Source organism: Rhipicephalus microplus, chromosome 1 (genome assembly GCF_043290135.1).
Source record: "Rhipicephalus microplus isolate Deutch F79 chromosome 1, USDA_Rmic, whole genome shotgun sequence".
Lineage (NCBI taxonomy): Eukaryota > Metazoa > Arthropoda > Arachnida > Ixodida > Ixodidae > Rhipicephalus > Rhipicephalus microplus.
In genome coordinates this window covers 299,236,184-299,252,895 of record NC_134700.1, presented here as the reverse complement: position 1 = coordinate 299,252,895, position 16,712 = coordinate 299,236,184, and the positions used below count along the sequence as shown (strand labels likewise).

The 16,712-nt window shown below is 45.1% G+C and overlaps 1 protein-coding gene across 1 annotated transcript in view; it reads right to left on the bottom strand.

Moving 5' to 3' along the window:
- Positions 1–12,256: 12,256 nt before the first annotated feature.
- The window catches only part of LOC119159457 (uncharacterized), a 219,559-nt gene continuing 215,103 nt past the window's right edge, over positions 12,257–16,712 (bottom strand). The window contains exon 4 of the mRNA XM_075865434.1: positions 12,257–12,549. The gene's annotated coding sequence lies outside the window, so the exon portion shown is untranslated. The remainder of the gene's footprint in view (positions 12,550–16,712) is intronic.

The window sequence follows — 16,712 nt, the reverse complement described above, 5'->3', positions numbered from 1 at the left end:
GGTTGCCGCGGAGTCTCTAAGTGCTCGACACGCTTTCCCATTCACACTAATTTCTTGGATATACGGCTCCAACAACCGCATGTTCTTTTCCGATTCTCTAATTGTTGCAAAAGCAAACTTTTGCTTACAGTTTATCGCGATGTGCCCTTCCTTTTTGCAGTTGTAGCAGATTAGTGGCTTCCGTGATTCAAACGCCCGTGTGGTATCAGTGCGTTGTTTAGAAACCTCACTCGATTTTTCCGCTTCTGTTTTCCCTTCCTCTACAGTGTCCTTCGTAAGAGACGGGTCCCTTTTGAAATTACGGTGCGGAGCGGGTTTCCGTTGATCAGGTTTCTTTGAAAAGCCCTCCTTTCTTTGATCCTTTTCAACGCGCACTGCCCTGCTATGCAACTTTCGGCGAGTATAATACTCCTCAGCTAACTCTGCTGCCTTGTTTAGCTGTACTTCACCAAGTTTGTCCTGCAGCCAAAGTTTGACATCCTCCTCGATGCAGCGGTAGAATTGCTCCAGTGCAACGCATTCCACCACTTTATCGCGGTCGTCATAAACACCTTCGCCCTTGAGCCATTCAATCAAATCGGCTTTAAGACGAAACGCGAGGTCAACGTGTGACTCATTCCCCTTTCTAGCATACCGGAACCTTTGCCTGAAAGCCTCGGGTGACAACTTATAACGTCTCAAGAGCACTTCCTTAACCTCGTCATAGCTCTCAAACGCTTCCCTCGACAAGCAAGTTATCGCGTCGGACACTTCGCCGGGAAGAAGAGCTAGCAGGTTCCGCGCCCAAAGAGGCCGCTCCAAAGCGTTTCGCTCACAGACGTGTTCAAACTTGACGAGATACTTCGCCATGTCTTCGCCTACTACGAACGGTGGCAGTTGGTCCCGAATTCTAAAACCGCTGACCTGAATCGTCGGAGAAGCTACGCTAGGCGCCTGCGAACACTGTAGGATTGCCAATTCTAATCGTTTCAACTCTAGGCGCTCTTGTCTCTCGGCCTCCTCGCGCTCGCGACGTTCGCGCCTTTCAGCTTCTTCACGTTCGCGAGCTTCGCGCCTTTCAGCCTCCTCACGTTCGCGAGCTTCGCGCCTTTCAGCCTCCTCACGTTCGCGAGCTTCTACTTCTCGCCTTTCAGCCTCCTCACGGCGTGCTTTAATATCCACCCAGGCCTCATCGACTTCCTCAGCCGACACTCCCTCATCCTTCATGATCTCAAGGATCGCTTGCTTTCGTTTCACACGGCCCAAAGTAATGCCGAGTTCCTCACAAATTTCGATGAGTTCCTTCACTTTAAGGTTCTCCATCGTGCACACTAGCCTCTTGCTGTTTGCCCCTGTTAACAATTTACTTGCCGTACCCACTATAAGTCAACTAGCAAGACGCGCAAGCAACTTTTCACTCTCCCGTGTTTACCCCCTCCGCATTAACTTTGGTTTCAAAGCACTTCGACTTTGCTTGAAACGATCAAAGCTCACTCTAATGCTTCACACAGCCCTTCTCTAAACTACTACAACCTGAGCTAGAGTAGTCTGGTGAACTGAGGGGAAAACATCAGGCACTCACCGCATCGATGTCGCTGACGCCGGCCGATCCCGCAGCTGCCAACCACTGTTGCGTAGCGTATGTTTATCAGCTCGCGACTGCTTCTGCGCAGAGCCGATAAGACGAGCGGACGAGACGACGGTGAGTTAAACAAGGTTTATGTACAGCATATATACAGAGGCGTTACAATTTCGGCACTGGGGCCGACAGAGACTCGAAGAGCCGAGCTCTCTTCTCTAACACATAGGTCAGCCCTTCGCCTAAGTCCGCTGACTCACACACATGTCGGCCCTCCGACATGGGGACTCCTCTCTCTAGGACTGCCGATCGCGACGCGCCGCAGGGCTTCTTTTATTTACACCGGGTCCAACCAAAATGTCCAATCAGAAGCGCCGCTGGTCGTCCGGGCAGATTCCGCCAATGGGGGCCGCCGCGCCATGCGTCAGACCACCAGACACGCGGCCGCCGGCTCGCTGTCACGTGCGCAGCTGACTCACTGCACATGGGCCAGAGGGCGCCGCGCGTGTTCACGCCGTCGAGGTGATCGCGCCAGGCGGACTGGCCTTGACCCAGATTGCCTTTTTCAGAGGCACGGATGTTTGACGAGGACTCGCTGGCATAACAGCATGTAGTCATGTTGTTACATGACACGCATGACATGATTTTCAAATTAGTCTGTCGCTTGCGTTCGCCATGCAGTCATGTCATACCATACCAGTTTTGCAGCATGCCATGTGAACGAAACCACCGCAAGAGCTGAGGAGCATGAAATGTAAATCATAACATTCATGACATCCATGTCATTATTTTCATGTTATGACTAGTAAAATATGTTCTTGATACAGTCATGTTATGCCACAGCAAGTTTGGTATCGATGCCATCATCGAAACGGCGAGGAGAGCTAAATATTGTAGGCGGCTGGATAAATAGATAGATACGCTCAAAGTCACCGAAGTTCGCTAAGAAATGCTTCGCATAAAAAAAAAAAAGCATTCAAGGTAGAGTCCCCGCATCAGGCGTCGAACCTCTGACTTTGTGGCTTACGAAGAAAGTCACTCGATGCTCTACTGACTGAGCTCTATGGCTTTTTTTTTTTTAGTCATCTAGATCCGTACAAACGCGCTTAACATCGTTAACAGATTGTTTTTCGCTCTGTTCTCTCTGGATTGATTGATTTATGGGGTTTAACGTCCCAAAACCACCATATGAATATCAGAGACGCTGTGGTGGAGGGCTCCGGAAATTTCGACCACCTGTGGTTTTTTATCGTGCACCCGAATCTGAGCACACGGGCCTACAACATTTCCGCCTCCATCTGAAATGCAGCCGCCGCAGCCGCGATTCGAACCCGCAACCTGCAGGTCAGCAGCCGAGTACTTTAGCTGCTAGACTACCGCGGCGAGGCACCCCGTTCTCGCTGCATGTGACGCGGGGTGCTGGCGCCGTCTATGAACGCTCAAGAAAAGTAATGCGGCATGACCATGGCCTCCGAGATGGCGAGCGCACGCCGGAAATTTCAGAGCCCATGGCATAACTACGGCTTGTATAGAGGTACACGCTCGCTCCTTATTATTACGGCTTATGTAGCCACCGCGAGTACAATGGAGCCATTTCTCTACAGGGACGTCGGCGCTCTCAACGTGAGGGCGTCCCGAGCCAAGTCTTCACAAGATCCCCTGATAAAACAAGTTTCCTAGGCAGCGACATCCTCCCCTTTCTCCCACGCTTATGTTTCTGTAGGCCCCCTGGATGGTTCAAAACTTTCATAAAGAGCGAGTGTTTTGCTCAGCTGCTACGGTGAATAGATGTAAATGAAACAAAATAGAAGGAAATTAGTCGTGGAATAAACGGTTACGTATATGAACATAAACGGTACGACACGAGAGCAAGTGGGACGCATGTTACTCAACTGGCAACGTTGTGCAGGTATAAAATTTTCACCACTAGCCCGGTCATAGCCTGTGTAATGTATGTGACCCCTCCTTCACGCCACCTATCCTCTCCCACGCCCTTCCCCACTTCCGTATTTTTCAAGCTCACCTCCACCGTGGACTAATCGCAGTAAATGCATTACCCGACGCCTGCCTTCAACGGCCAATGACAACCAGCGGGAGTGTCGCCTTGACAGCTTCGCTGGAAAATTCACCTTTCACCCAGACTGATAAAAAATAGCTATATACTGACAAGAAATATCAATAGACTACGAGGAAATAAGGCGCTCACATTAACATTACATCGATCTTCTGTTTCAGGCAAACAAATCGATAAAGTTTGCACAGTATGCCATCTCCAGCGAATAATAAAGGCATTCATTCATTTGCTCGCCGCGTACTATCATCAGCCTCTTATGAATTCACACCCTCATTGTCGTGTTTACTTCCTGCTCTTTTCGTTAATTGTTGAGACAACTTATTTGATTACAATAACGCATAATGCTCCTTATTCCTCAATAGAGTATCTATTATTCACTCAGTCATTCATCTGCTAGCATTTTGTAGTCATGAACTCATAATTATTTAACTACTTCATTAAACTTAAATTTCTTTCATTTGCTCGCAGCATAATCTTTTGAGCTAGTATTATTCGCAACGTCTTGTTAGACATCGAAGTGAAGGTTTATATTTGTGGCGACTTCGTCAATTCGCGTGCTCCGTGAATTATTCATTGGCAGTCTCGCATCGCATCACTCACATCGCGCTTGATGGCGTGGGCGGACAAGACGCGCGTGAGCAGTGACGGGACGACAGCGTGGCTGTTCTTCCGTCGAGGTGCGTGACTCACGCTTTGAGCCGGTGGCCGTGCTTGACGTGAAGAAGGAGCAATGACCCTCGCCTAGCTTATCGGACGCTGTCCGATTTCAGTGTATCCCGAACTTGATCGATGATCGCTTAAAACAAAGGAAAGCCTTGCCTGACAATAAACGAAAGTGAGTGCACTCACTGTGCATGGTTGAAACATGTAAAAATTTAGGAAAATCGCGAATGTTGAAGGGGAACATTCGGTGCCGAGTGAGGCGAGCTGCTGTCCTTTTTCACGAACGTTGAGGATATATTTTCAACCATTGCTCGCTCCCTTGTGACTACTCGTGGTGTAATCCACTAATGTGCACTCCTAATGTACAGTTGCTGTGAAAAATGAATGGAATCGTACCAAGGTACTGCGTGACTTCTGTGTGAATTTTTGCAGCTAACGATGTTGCATGCCGAAGAGGTGACGTTAACGCAACACATCTTGCAAAAAAAAAAAAAAATTGAGGCGGCTTCGCGCGACGAGGGCCCTTTGTTTGTCTTCGGTTTCCTTTTTTGTTTCTCCTCTTTTCGTTTCTCTTCCTCGCTCCCTTTTTCTGTTTATTTTTGTTTATTTCTTCCTGTATATCCATTTCTTTCTCGTTTAGCCTTATGAGCTATTTTTATCAAGATATTCGAGGAACAACATGAAGAACACTTTTTATTCGTCCGAATGGGCTCTCAATATGTTCTAAATAAAACGATTGCTAAAACCTCTCAGTAAGATGGCCTCAAACGTATCCTTTCCTGTGGTTCTTTCCTTTGAGCTACTAAAGGGTACTTTAACAATCGGAAAGTTGGCGTACTGTTTGCTATTTTCTAATGTAACGAAAACAAATATAATTTCAAGCATAAAGATAAACTCGCTTTATTTTCAACCCTACTAGTTTGTTGAGTTATTTTTATTTGTTTTAATATATTTTATTCCTTGTTTTACCAAAGTGTTCATTTTTAAACCATCCATAATTAAACACGTTCGGCCCGCAAAACAGTTTTGCCTTTAAAATGAAGTACCATCCATTTCATGGCCGATCTCCCACGTTGGATTGCGCCAGGAAGCTTGAAGAACAACCAGCCATCCCGTAGTGTTTGTTCCTAAAATTAAATATGTAGAGGGAACTCTGGCACTGTGATCGTTTAGTATCCAAGGAAATGATGTTTAGTAAATAGTTTTGCCCCAGTTTTGAAGACTTCGAAAGCACTTGTGGCTGCATTTTGGTTTTCTTTCGAATGGAAGTACAAACCGTTTCGAACTTCGTGACCTCATTTGAACTGGTGAACGTAACTGCTATACCTTAGTATGATTGCCGTCTCATGAGAAATTGTTCTAAGCCACGTAAAGCCAAACGAATTCAAAAGTACGAAGCTTAAACAAATCCATGTACTCACACGCTCGCTGAAGCACCATGCGTGGCAGCTCTCATAGATAGCGCCAAAGTCCTCCCAGTTACGCAAGACGTCAGCTGACTAGACCATGGAAGCGCCAGAAGCTTAATCGCAAGCTCAAGCTTCGCACCGGTGAAGTTACACCACAAGCAGAGGAATATGCCACCGAGCTTGCAAGAGATAATTGGTTCGCAAAGTGTGATGCGGGTACACTAGACACTAAATCAGCCTGGCACTTACTCCGGTACCCAGAACAATCACGTGGAGCCGCCCATCGAAACTATTCATGCTAATGCACTGCTCAACTATTCCGAGATCTAGAGGACATCAATACCTCCGTGAGCACTGAGCACGTCCACGATTACAGCAGAATTGCAAACCCTGAAATGGATCAAGATTTCTCGGCGTCGGAGATTAGATCAGCAATTGACATGATGCGTAGTGGAACGGCTCCATGTCCTGACCAAATTACTACCACCTTGACAGCCAACTTAGATGACGACATGCTTAATATATTTGCTGATTTGATTCATAAGTGTTGGGTTGATGTCATCATTCCTCACAAGTGGAAACCGGCCGAAATTACCTTTATTCCCAAACAAGGAAAGCCGATCAATATAGACAACCTTCGTCCCATTTCCTTAACCTCCTGTACCGGCAAGATAACGGAGAAGGCACTGTACATTCGGTCACTGAATACAGAGACACTGATCACCTTTACCCAAATATCATGTTCGGTGTTAGAGCACGTTTGTCAGCACATGATGTTCTATTCTACCTAAAACACGACACATTCAAACGCCCCAGTGGAGCCACGCAACAGGAGCACGCCATTATGGCGATACACTTTGAAAAAGCCTTTGGTAGTCTCCGGCACTGGGTTATCCTGGCTAACCTGTTTATAATGGGAAGCGGTCAATGCGCATACAATTACATGCGCAACTTACTGCACAACCGTTAACTGACCATACGGGAGGCGACGCTAAATCAGCCCCCATCCCAATGGGAGACTCCGGAACACCGCAAAGGACCGTAATCTCGCCACTATTATTCAATATCACATTGCTGGATCTCCCTAGAGCACTCAGCGAGATACCCGGAATCAAGCACGCAATATACGCTGACGACGTTACCATCCGAACGACCACCGGCAGCATGGGACAGATGGAGGAAGCGCTTCAAAGGGGCCGCGAATACTGTAGAACGCATCGGTCGAACACGCGGACTTCGCTGCTCCCCGACTAAATCAGAATTGCTGGTATTCAGGTAACGTGGCAATTACATTCTTTTGAATATCCAACGTGGTCAATCCCCAATCAAAGAAGCGAAAACCATGCGCGTCTTCGGAGCGCACATTAATAATCAGGGCAACAACAAGCTAGCGATCGAAAAGTTACGTCATACCGGTACAATTATCTCATGAATGATATCTAGAATAGTCAATCGACACCAAGGCATAACGGAAGTGGACATATTGCGTCTTGTGCAAGCCTTTGTGACCAGTCGCGTCACTTACAGCTTTACGTACCTGCACATCCAGAAAAAGAAAGATCAAAACAAATTAGACCGTCTACTACGGCATTATTATCGGAAATCCCTCAATCTACCCCCATGGGCCATGAATGACATATTGCTTGTGATCGGAATATATAATAAAGTGTCAGAGCTTTTCGAAGCTCATCACACAGACCAAGGGATTCAGCTCGCACGTACCGAGGCAGGTCCCGCCACGCTAGACACTATCGGCATAAATCCACCAATGAAGATCGCTGGTGAACTATCACTGCCACAAGAATGGCAAAAGCAAGTCCATATTCAGCCTTTGCCACGCAATATGCACCCCGTTCATCACAAAAACAGACGAGCTGCCAGAGCGAGAGTATGTGACAAATACTGAGATTGCGAAGACGCCTTCTCTGTGGATGCCGCCCAGACCCCTGCACAACCGCGCCATGGCATCTGTGGTAATCAGGGGCAGCTATGTCGTGGACTGCATCTCAGTTAGCGGAGTAGACATCACATCCATGGAACAGGCCGGTATACCTTTACCCATGCGTAACCCAAAAGCCACCTTTTCCCTCAGGGATTCCCAGGCGGCATATCGCAATTTTGCCAGAGGTCAAGTCGGCCGGTTAGCACATTGAATTCTGCAACAGGCTGCGGCCCGTCATCAAAAGGGCCCGTGGATACAACAGCTATGGTTACCAGGGCAGACAGAAGTTGGAGTCAATGAACGCGCTCATGCCTCCGTCTGCGATCTCTTACAGCAGGCCTCCGTTGCTTCATCCACAACACACCTTTTTGCTGACCAGGACGATCCCCAGCCTCTCCTCTTGTACACTGACATCCTGCAACACATCAGGTTGAGTATACGCACTCTACGCCCACCTGACCCTAAGTTATATAAGGCATCGCAGGTCGCGTGGAGACAACTACAATCATCAGCATTTCCAAATCCTTATGTATTGTCCAAAGTAGACCCTTCGATGTACAATCTGCAGTGTAAATTCTGTCCCCAGACGGACACTTTAATTCATATGGTCTGGGAGTGTCAAAATTATCCCAGAATATCGGACACTCATAGTCCTACATTAGTTTAGTGAGAGGCGACCCTGTCCAGCTCTTACCCAGTGCAGCAACAGGCTCTGGTCGTCCAAGCCCGGATGGTGGCAAGAGCCAATGGTCTTCCGGAATGGAAGGTCCAACCACAATAGCGACTTATTTAGTACCAATAAATGTTTTATTTTCTCTCTCTCTTCGCAACATTTCTTTCTAACATCTATAATTTCCCTCACCCCTTTCCCCAGCACAGGGTAGCCAGCCGGTCTAAGAACTGGCTAACCTCCCTCTCTGTCCGCTTAAACTTTCTTCCTCCTCCTCCTTTATTTTCTCTCTCTGTCTCCCTCACTGTGTTCATAGAAAAATATGAACTGGTAAACTACTTTAACTCCAGCGAAAGTAGAATACGCGAAAATTTGTAAGGAATGGACGTTTCGAAACCGACTTGGTTCCTTCTTTAAGAGGGACTGATGCGATGTTGCAGTGGCATCTTGAAGGCACTCGCGGGGCGGTTAATCACTCCCCGTTTTGCCGCAGGGCATACACCAGGGGAGGGGTTCCGAGAGAATGTTTGATGTTTGGGGCCGTATATGCCACGACTCGAGCATTTTTCCACCACATAAGTCTCCAAGATGATCGTTGTGTTAAAATTTATCTGGTGGTCAAACGGCTCACCATGCTCGGCGACAGCGCTGTGCACTTTGTTAAGCTTTCGAACGTCGTTGGCGTGTTGTATTGGTCGTTCCGGTAGGTTTTTTTCTCCCGCAACATACGAAGAATGGCACTCGGCACACGCGATTTTGTGAACAACACCGGGGGTCCTGTCTATTGTTGACCAGTATTTCGGGCGGGAGAGGAGGCGGCCCAGCGTGCATTAAGGCGCGTGCGCGATACGCACCCTTTCTTTATTTTTAAGATCTGGGCCAACATCTCGCTGGTTCCTTGGACGTATGAGGCCCGGTACGCGTTTCGAAGGGCTGCCAATTAATGCTGATTGGGTTTTTTTGTATTCTATGTTGCTCTGCGTGGTGGGTGACGGATCGTGAAAAGTTTTTCGCGTACCCGTTTTTCCTGAGGTCCGCAATACTCTCCTTCGCTCCGTGTCATGGAAGCATATGCCCTTGGCTCTCTGGAGTTACGTGGACACAACCAAGGCCTTGCGGGTGACAGGATGAGATGAATAATATTGAAGGTAACGGCCGGTGTTGGTCGGCTTCCTGTAGACGGAGAACTCAAGGCCAAGGCGCTTTCTTGCCACCTGGACGTCGAGAAGGGGCAAGCTGTTGTTGTTGTTGTTGTTTTGTATTTCTCTGCACATGGCTCCTACCCAATGGAGGAGATTGGCCGATTATAAGACTGCAGCCGCTTTCACACTCTTTTAACCACCACCACCAACCAAGTGTGTAAACAAACTATTTATTTGTAGTATACCAGCTCAATAACGTACCACAAAATTGCACCCAGAATTTTCTATAGACTTGTAAATGCTGAAAAACTGACCCTTTTTTAGAGAGCGTTGAGGCCGAACCGACTGGAGCAATGTGTTTGCAGCAAGTACCCCCAACTTCGTATACAATTTTTTTATGAACGAGTTCACCGAAATATATCTTCGATGTTTTCCCATAAAGTCATTTAAAACATCTAAAAAAGTGGAAAACCTTGAGTAAATAAAATTGTTTTTTCAGCTTATGAGAAAGTGGAGAAGCTATGAAGTTCAAGGCATTTATAGTTAGTAAGTCACCTGAAACCGTCAAAGCATTTAAAAAGCACCGGTACTTTGTCACCAAACGCCTTCGTGATGAAAAAAAAACTATAATTTTCAGACCTGTTTAACTCGGCACAAGGGCGTGCAGAAAACGTTTGGAAAGAACTTGACAGTACGCTTATTAATCTACCGGAAGCAGTAACAGAAATTGTGAAAGATGGAAGAAAACTTCAAGGGCCTCAATCAGCTGATGCATCGAACGACTTCTTTTTGCCAGTTGGCGGAACTAGAACTAGTAGTAGTCCTTTAAAATATGAGTATAATCAAACTACCAAACAATATTTTTATAGCCAGTTTCAAAGAGTGAATTAGTAGCGACATTTTTGACACTCATTAATAGCAAAGTGACTGGCGTGGACAATATTCAAATGAAACCGACTTACTAGCCCCATCTCTTAGCTGAATTTTTCACATATGTTTGCCTACGTGAAGTTTTCGGTGGGACATACAAATAGAAAAAGTGTCAGTTATCTATAAAAAGGGTCCCAGAACTGAGATGTCAAACTACCATTCAATATCAATTGTACTCATGTTTTCGCAGGGTCTGGAGAGAATAACTTTGAAACGCTTGACCTATTTTAATGACAAGTTCAACTTGATTACTTCAGCACAGTATAGCTTCCGGAAATATAAATCTACTGATCTAGCCCTACATGCAAAAGAATAATGCATTCTAGAAAATTTTGAATTCCAAAATGTGGTACTCGGTTTTTTTCTCTATTTCTCAAAGGCCATCGATCTAAATCATAACATTATCCTACATAAGTTGTATAATTACGGCATAAAAGGCATTGCGCACAAATTCATCATGTCATACTAGCAACACCTCACTCATTTAATCCTAATTGAAGGCAAACATTCCGTAACAAAATTTATTAAAATAGGCGTCCCACAGGGAAGCATCTTACAACCGTTTCTGTTTACACTTTATGCTAATGAGATAGTTCGTATCGATGAATCAGCCCATTGCAGTTGAGCAAATAACGTACTGTCTTAAATTAACTGATGGGCCCAAGTAAGCTCTCTAAAGACTAAACATAAATAAAACAAAATCTGTTTTATTTCACCCCCGCCACACTCAAGTTCAGTTCCTTGCCATTTCCTTGAATAACTCAGAAACTAAAGTTGTCAAAAGTTTCAAATCATCAGGCGCGTATTTTTGACAAAACTAGAAATGGGTTGATTACGTGAACCATACTATTACTAAGCTACTTCGGATAATTTGCGTTATGCGCCACCATTGTCAGTGCTTTCCTGTTTCTGTTAACGTACTCATATATAACTCGTTTTTTCTTTTCTTTGAGGAATTACCTCATTCTTGTAAAGTCCACAACGACAACTGTAAACGTTCGCAAACTTGCGAAAGAAAGCTTTGCGTCTTGCTTGTAAAGTACCATATCACTCCCTCACCGCTTGAGAATTGTTTAGAAAACACTGCATCGTTCAGGTTGTATCAATATATGATTACAAACTAAGTCGTTTATGTAAGTTCCGTTTGTTGAAAAATAATGTCACGATTGCCAGAATGACTAGGTTAGAGAAAATTGTTCCTGCTTATGATGTACGTCAACCTGAAGCTTGGTACATATCAGAATGTAGAACAAAATACGAAACCAAATATTAAAGTTACAACCACCTAAACTTTTAATTCACACAACTAGGGAGTATAACATGGACACATCTAGCATATCGCCAAAACAATTGTGATTGGTATTTGTATAAAAATATGATCTGGCAACTGCCTTCTTTATGCCTCCATTATATTTTTTTCATTTTTTGTTGCACATTATGAAACACTCTTCTTCCATTTTGGTTGCACTTTGCCGCACGTCTTTTGTGCTACCGCGTGTACTAGACGGTCAGGGATACTCAAGCTGTTCTCAAAGCTTTTACTTGCCCTCCTCGTAACATGTCCGTATCGCAGTATAAAATTCGAAATATCAAATTCAATGTTCGTTGTCGTTAACTTCACGGTGAAAGACACGCATCACCCTGTCTCGAATCACAATACCCGGATGTAACGTGTGGTCGGATCTGATGCGGTAAAACAGCTACTTATCCTCGAGCGAGCTTGGTCATCAAACAAGCTTGATGTGGAACTTTGTGCCTCACCTTGAAGAGATAGCAGTTTACATCTTGGTAGTTCTGATTAATCAAGAATAATAAATGAGAAGTGTGACTGAACTAATAAGAATGACGCATGTACAAAAAGAGCAACATTCCTGGAAATCAATCATGTTTATTTATTTTCTGCAAAGAACGAAAACTTATCAAAGACCTTCACACGGCAAAGTAGAATAAAATGAAAAAAAAAACTATCTACAACAAAAAGGCCAAAATATCACTTCCTACTTACTTTAAATGATAATACACACGCGCACAAGGTATTTATTCTTTGTGCACCATTAAAAATATAAAGTTCTTTTCTTGGTTTTGCATAATGGTTGACTTGTAGGGAAGGCCTTGTCAAGATGATCTTGCCTGCGTCTGCATAACTTGGGATTCTGGATACCTGTAATAAAGAAAGGAAAACAAAATTATTTCTCGGTTAAAGGTTGAAACTTTCGCGCAACAACGTTTGCTAAAAATATACTCAACAATTAAGGCACCTTTAAAAATTCCGCTCAAGAGCCCACCACCGGAAGGGGGGGGGGGGGTCTAATTGCAGAAGAAAAAAAAACCAATCGAAAACTTTCCGTACAAAAGACAATTCGAAGTACGTGGGATCCAAGTTTCAATTCAGCAAATGATTTATTTCATGTGAAAGTTGTAATAAAAGATTCACTGAAAGCCCGTTGAGTATACGAGGGCACGGATGTGAAAAAAGAAAAGTTGTTTTCGAAGCTTGCGACACTCGTGTATTGCGAACCAATGCCCTGGAAGTCCCGAAACAACACAGCTGCGCCAACACAGGCGACGTTATGGAAAAACTGTATATGTATATAATATGACCACCTGAAGGTTTACAAATCGAAGGCCGCAAATCCCTCTTCCAACGAAACTGAAACCCCACAAGGAACAAACGGGATAACGAGATGCGATCACGGAGCGCGAACACGCTTTCGATGCAACCAGTGTTTGTGTTCAAACAAAGAGGCTCGTAGATGGCACACGTGTTTCTTTCCAACACAGGGCGCCGCCGCGCGGAATCACGATGGCGGCGTTTGCCGTCGTTTACTGAGGAACGTGCAATGTCGGCCGTCTTCGAGCTTTTTTTGTAGATCTTCGAACGTATACTATGTAGAAAGCGTCGCTATAGCCGGTGACAACGTAAGAGTTATTATAAGCTCCGCCCACGAGGACACATTGTCCTTATTTTTCATGTCTCCGCGCTAAAAAGGAAGTATTTCCCGAACAAGAGCAATCATTTTCACTCATACAACCATTATCCCGAAATACTTCATTGATATTAAAACATAGAAACCAAAGCTCAATCAAAGAAGTTCTTAGGGCACGGAGTTCAGTGTGAGCGCAGCAATATATCTGTTGTTTAAATCGCGCCCCCTACCGCACTCATCTCGGAGTCCACGAAGAAGTAATGTACATCTCTCGAAGGCGACGTTTCTACGAAGTACTAAAACAAACAATGCCGCATTTAACGTGATGTTTCCAAGACACAGATCGCTCTTACACAGATCCAAGACACAGATCGCTCTTATGCAGTTTCACAAAATAAAACAGGCGCATAATTGAAGTTTTCTAGAATCGTTTTCAATTTGCATGTTGTTTCATAAAACTTTCGCTACTATATAGGTTTCTTTGGTATGTGCTGTAACCAAGAGGTTCTTAATTATACACTCTGGTGCTAGTGTATATACGAGCTGCAATGCACGGCGCTTCAGCGAGCATGCGAATGATGGGTAGTACACTGATTTGCTTTATTTTCGAACTTCTGGCTCCCTGTGTGTTCATGCGGCTTGGAGCTGTTTTCTCACGAAACAAAAATCAGCAAACGCTCAGAGGTTGCGCTTCACCACCTTTTTCTTTTGGGCTTACCATTTCAAATTGGGTCACGAAGTTCAAAAAGGTTCGTTCTTCCGTTCTTAACAAAACAGAAACAGTGCACTAAACAAAGCCACAATCGCGATTCGCCTCTCGCAAGTGCGCAGAGTAGGCAAAGCCGTGTACTACCCATCATTCCCCGGTCGCTGAACGATGGCAGCGCCATAGTCCCCTCTAGTTATTTTTAGGGATCTCTATAGCTGTAACTATGGCAACTTTGACTAAATGTGAAGAATTGAGAATCAATCTGAGATTGACTTCGTGAATGCGGCCACAAGTAGTGAATGTGCGTCTCGAGTCACTGTGCTTGTCCTCGTGATGGAGGTAAACGTCAATCTTTCATTGGACGTCTTGTTTCGACAAAACAAAAGCGCGTAGCGCGCAATGTGTTTACCAGTGACATTGCATACGTTGTCTTTATACCAAGGTAATGTACGCTGCTTAAGTGGCGGGGACTAAAAGCTGCAATTGAATTTTTTTTCTCCTTGCTTGGACAACTTGCGCTCATTAGTGTTGTCGTGACACCGTCAGCCGTTCAATATTCAACTTTTTCAAAGCGGCACCCCGTTTTGCTGGAACATGGGTCACTGCTTCTGTGAATGTACCTATGCGACAGCGCTGGGTAATAGAGTTTTCTCTCTCCAGTGGTGCATATAATAAAATTGGAACTGCAGTGAATGCCGGCGATATCTCTCCAGTGAATGCCAGTGAGTTGCGTGCCAGACTTTGCTTTCACAGGCGAGCGCAATGCACCATTCACGGTGATGTTTTTTTTACGGGACTCTAATGTAACGTAATGCAACCAAACTATCGCTACGTAATACATGCGTGCAATACAGACACAATGCAACAAAAACGTGTTAGGCAAAAGTAAGTTACAGATACGTATAACACAACGCCTTAAAAAAGAATTCTTCATTTTTTTTTAACTGAACGATAGTTTCAGTGGTGTCACCTCAGTAAAGATCACGCCGGATGCAATTGATGGTGGTATTGCATAGCACGCGTCATTTGGCGTTTCGAAGAACCTCGCAGGGTGTTTTTCATGCAAGGCGCTCGTGCATCGAGTGTGAGACAAGCGCTTACGCAACGGGCACTTCCTGGCACAGAAATCAATCGCGTTAGGATGACGCATCTGCGCCAATAGACACACCTCAAAATAATCACACACACAGCGGATGAACTCAGTTTGTTTTTAATGCACACCACTGCACATTCTCCTCACCGGTTTCCTTTTTAACTTTCTTACTGTATCGCGCAAGCAGGTTCTGTAGGACGTTTTTTTCTCACACCTCCTCCGCACTCACATCACTCATATCATCACTCGCACAGCAGACCACATATTGCAAGAGATCGCCAAGTTCCTCAAGTTGCGGCACCCAAGTAACACACGCACATGTGGGAACGCTGATGCCATGCATGGCTTTGGCGGGCTGTAAATCACCGACGCGCACATCACACAAAACACAAACGCGCACATTCAGACTCCCCCTTGACCTTACTGCACACGAATGACCACGACGACAATCCGCCTTTTGCATGCCTCTACAGCGCATGCGCAGCCCCCTGGTGGCGGCTCTGGGAAACGATCTGTGGGCACCGTTACAGAGGCCGCCTGTATTATTGCGGTGACATTGGTGGTGAGAGTGGCGTGAGTGGTGCGGGCGGCACAACCAATGAATTTATCTTTAAATCTGGTTTTGTTATACTCCTGTCACGCGAGAAAGTTCAATGTAATTTGCACCTAATGACATCTACATTTAATGACTTTAGTTGGCTGTCACACGGTGACGTCTAGTGTGATTAAAAGAAAATTACTTCAGAAAACGAATGACCTAGCCGAACTTATTCGAATGAGCTTTTGTCGCGAAGATGTACTCTCGCCGGAAGACGGCCGGGAATAGACTACATACAAAAGGGTTAATAAATCATAACAAGTATCATTATGGTTTTGTTTTTAAGTGTTTAAATTATTTGCATACAATTCAACTGAGTAGTTAGAAAAAATTGGAAGGCCCTTAAGCTTATGCCTTAAAGAGTTGAACGCAATAGCGAAATCAAGCCTCTAGTGCACCCTTCAACCGCTAAGTGTGCACTTATTCATATGTTTTGTTACATACACACGCACGAACTCAGAAACGTACACAAAAGATTGGACCAGCGCACGCTATTATCGCCGAATGGCCTCGTTTTTATCGTGACACCTGTCGAACAAAATGCATTAAAGTGGCCCTGAAACACTTTTTCAAGTAACCATGGAATGAATTCACAAAAAGAGCTTATTGCACCAGGAATTCAACGCCGCAAAAATTTTAAGAATCCATCTAGTGCGAGTGGAGTTATAAAAGTTTGTCGCATGCTGCAATTGCATTATCTCTTCTCGCGTCCCGACGAAAGCGCTGAAAGCTAAGCAGGGAGAGGTGGCAGGGTAAAGTAACTACTTTGCCTCGTGACCTTGAGCACTTTCTTTTCCTCGAATGCGCGGCTTTATCAGTCTGATCGCGCGCGCACGCGTGGACAAGTAGCGGCCTCGCACGGCTATCTCAGTAACTTGATTTTTCGGTCATAGACGCACAGACAATTCTTCGCTCACAACCAACGGGGCCGACGCCAGCGGCGGGGTTTCTCCGACACGAGCTCTTTAACGCTGTCACGTTAGAAATGTGAATATTC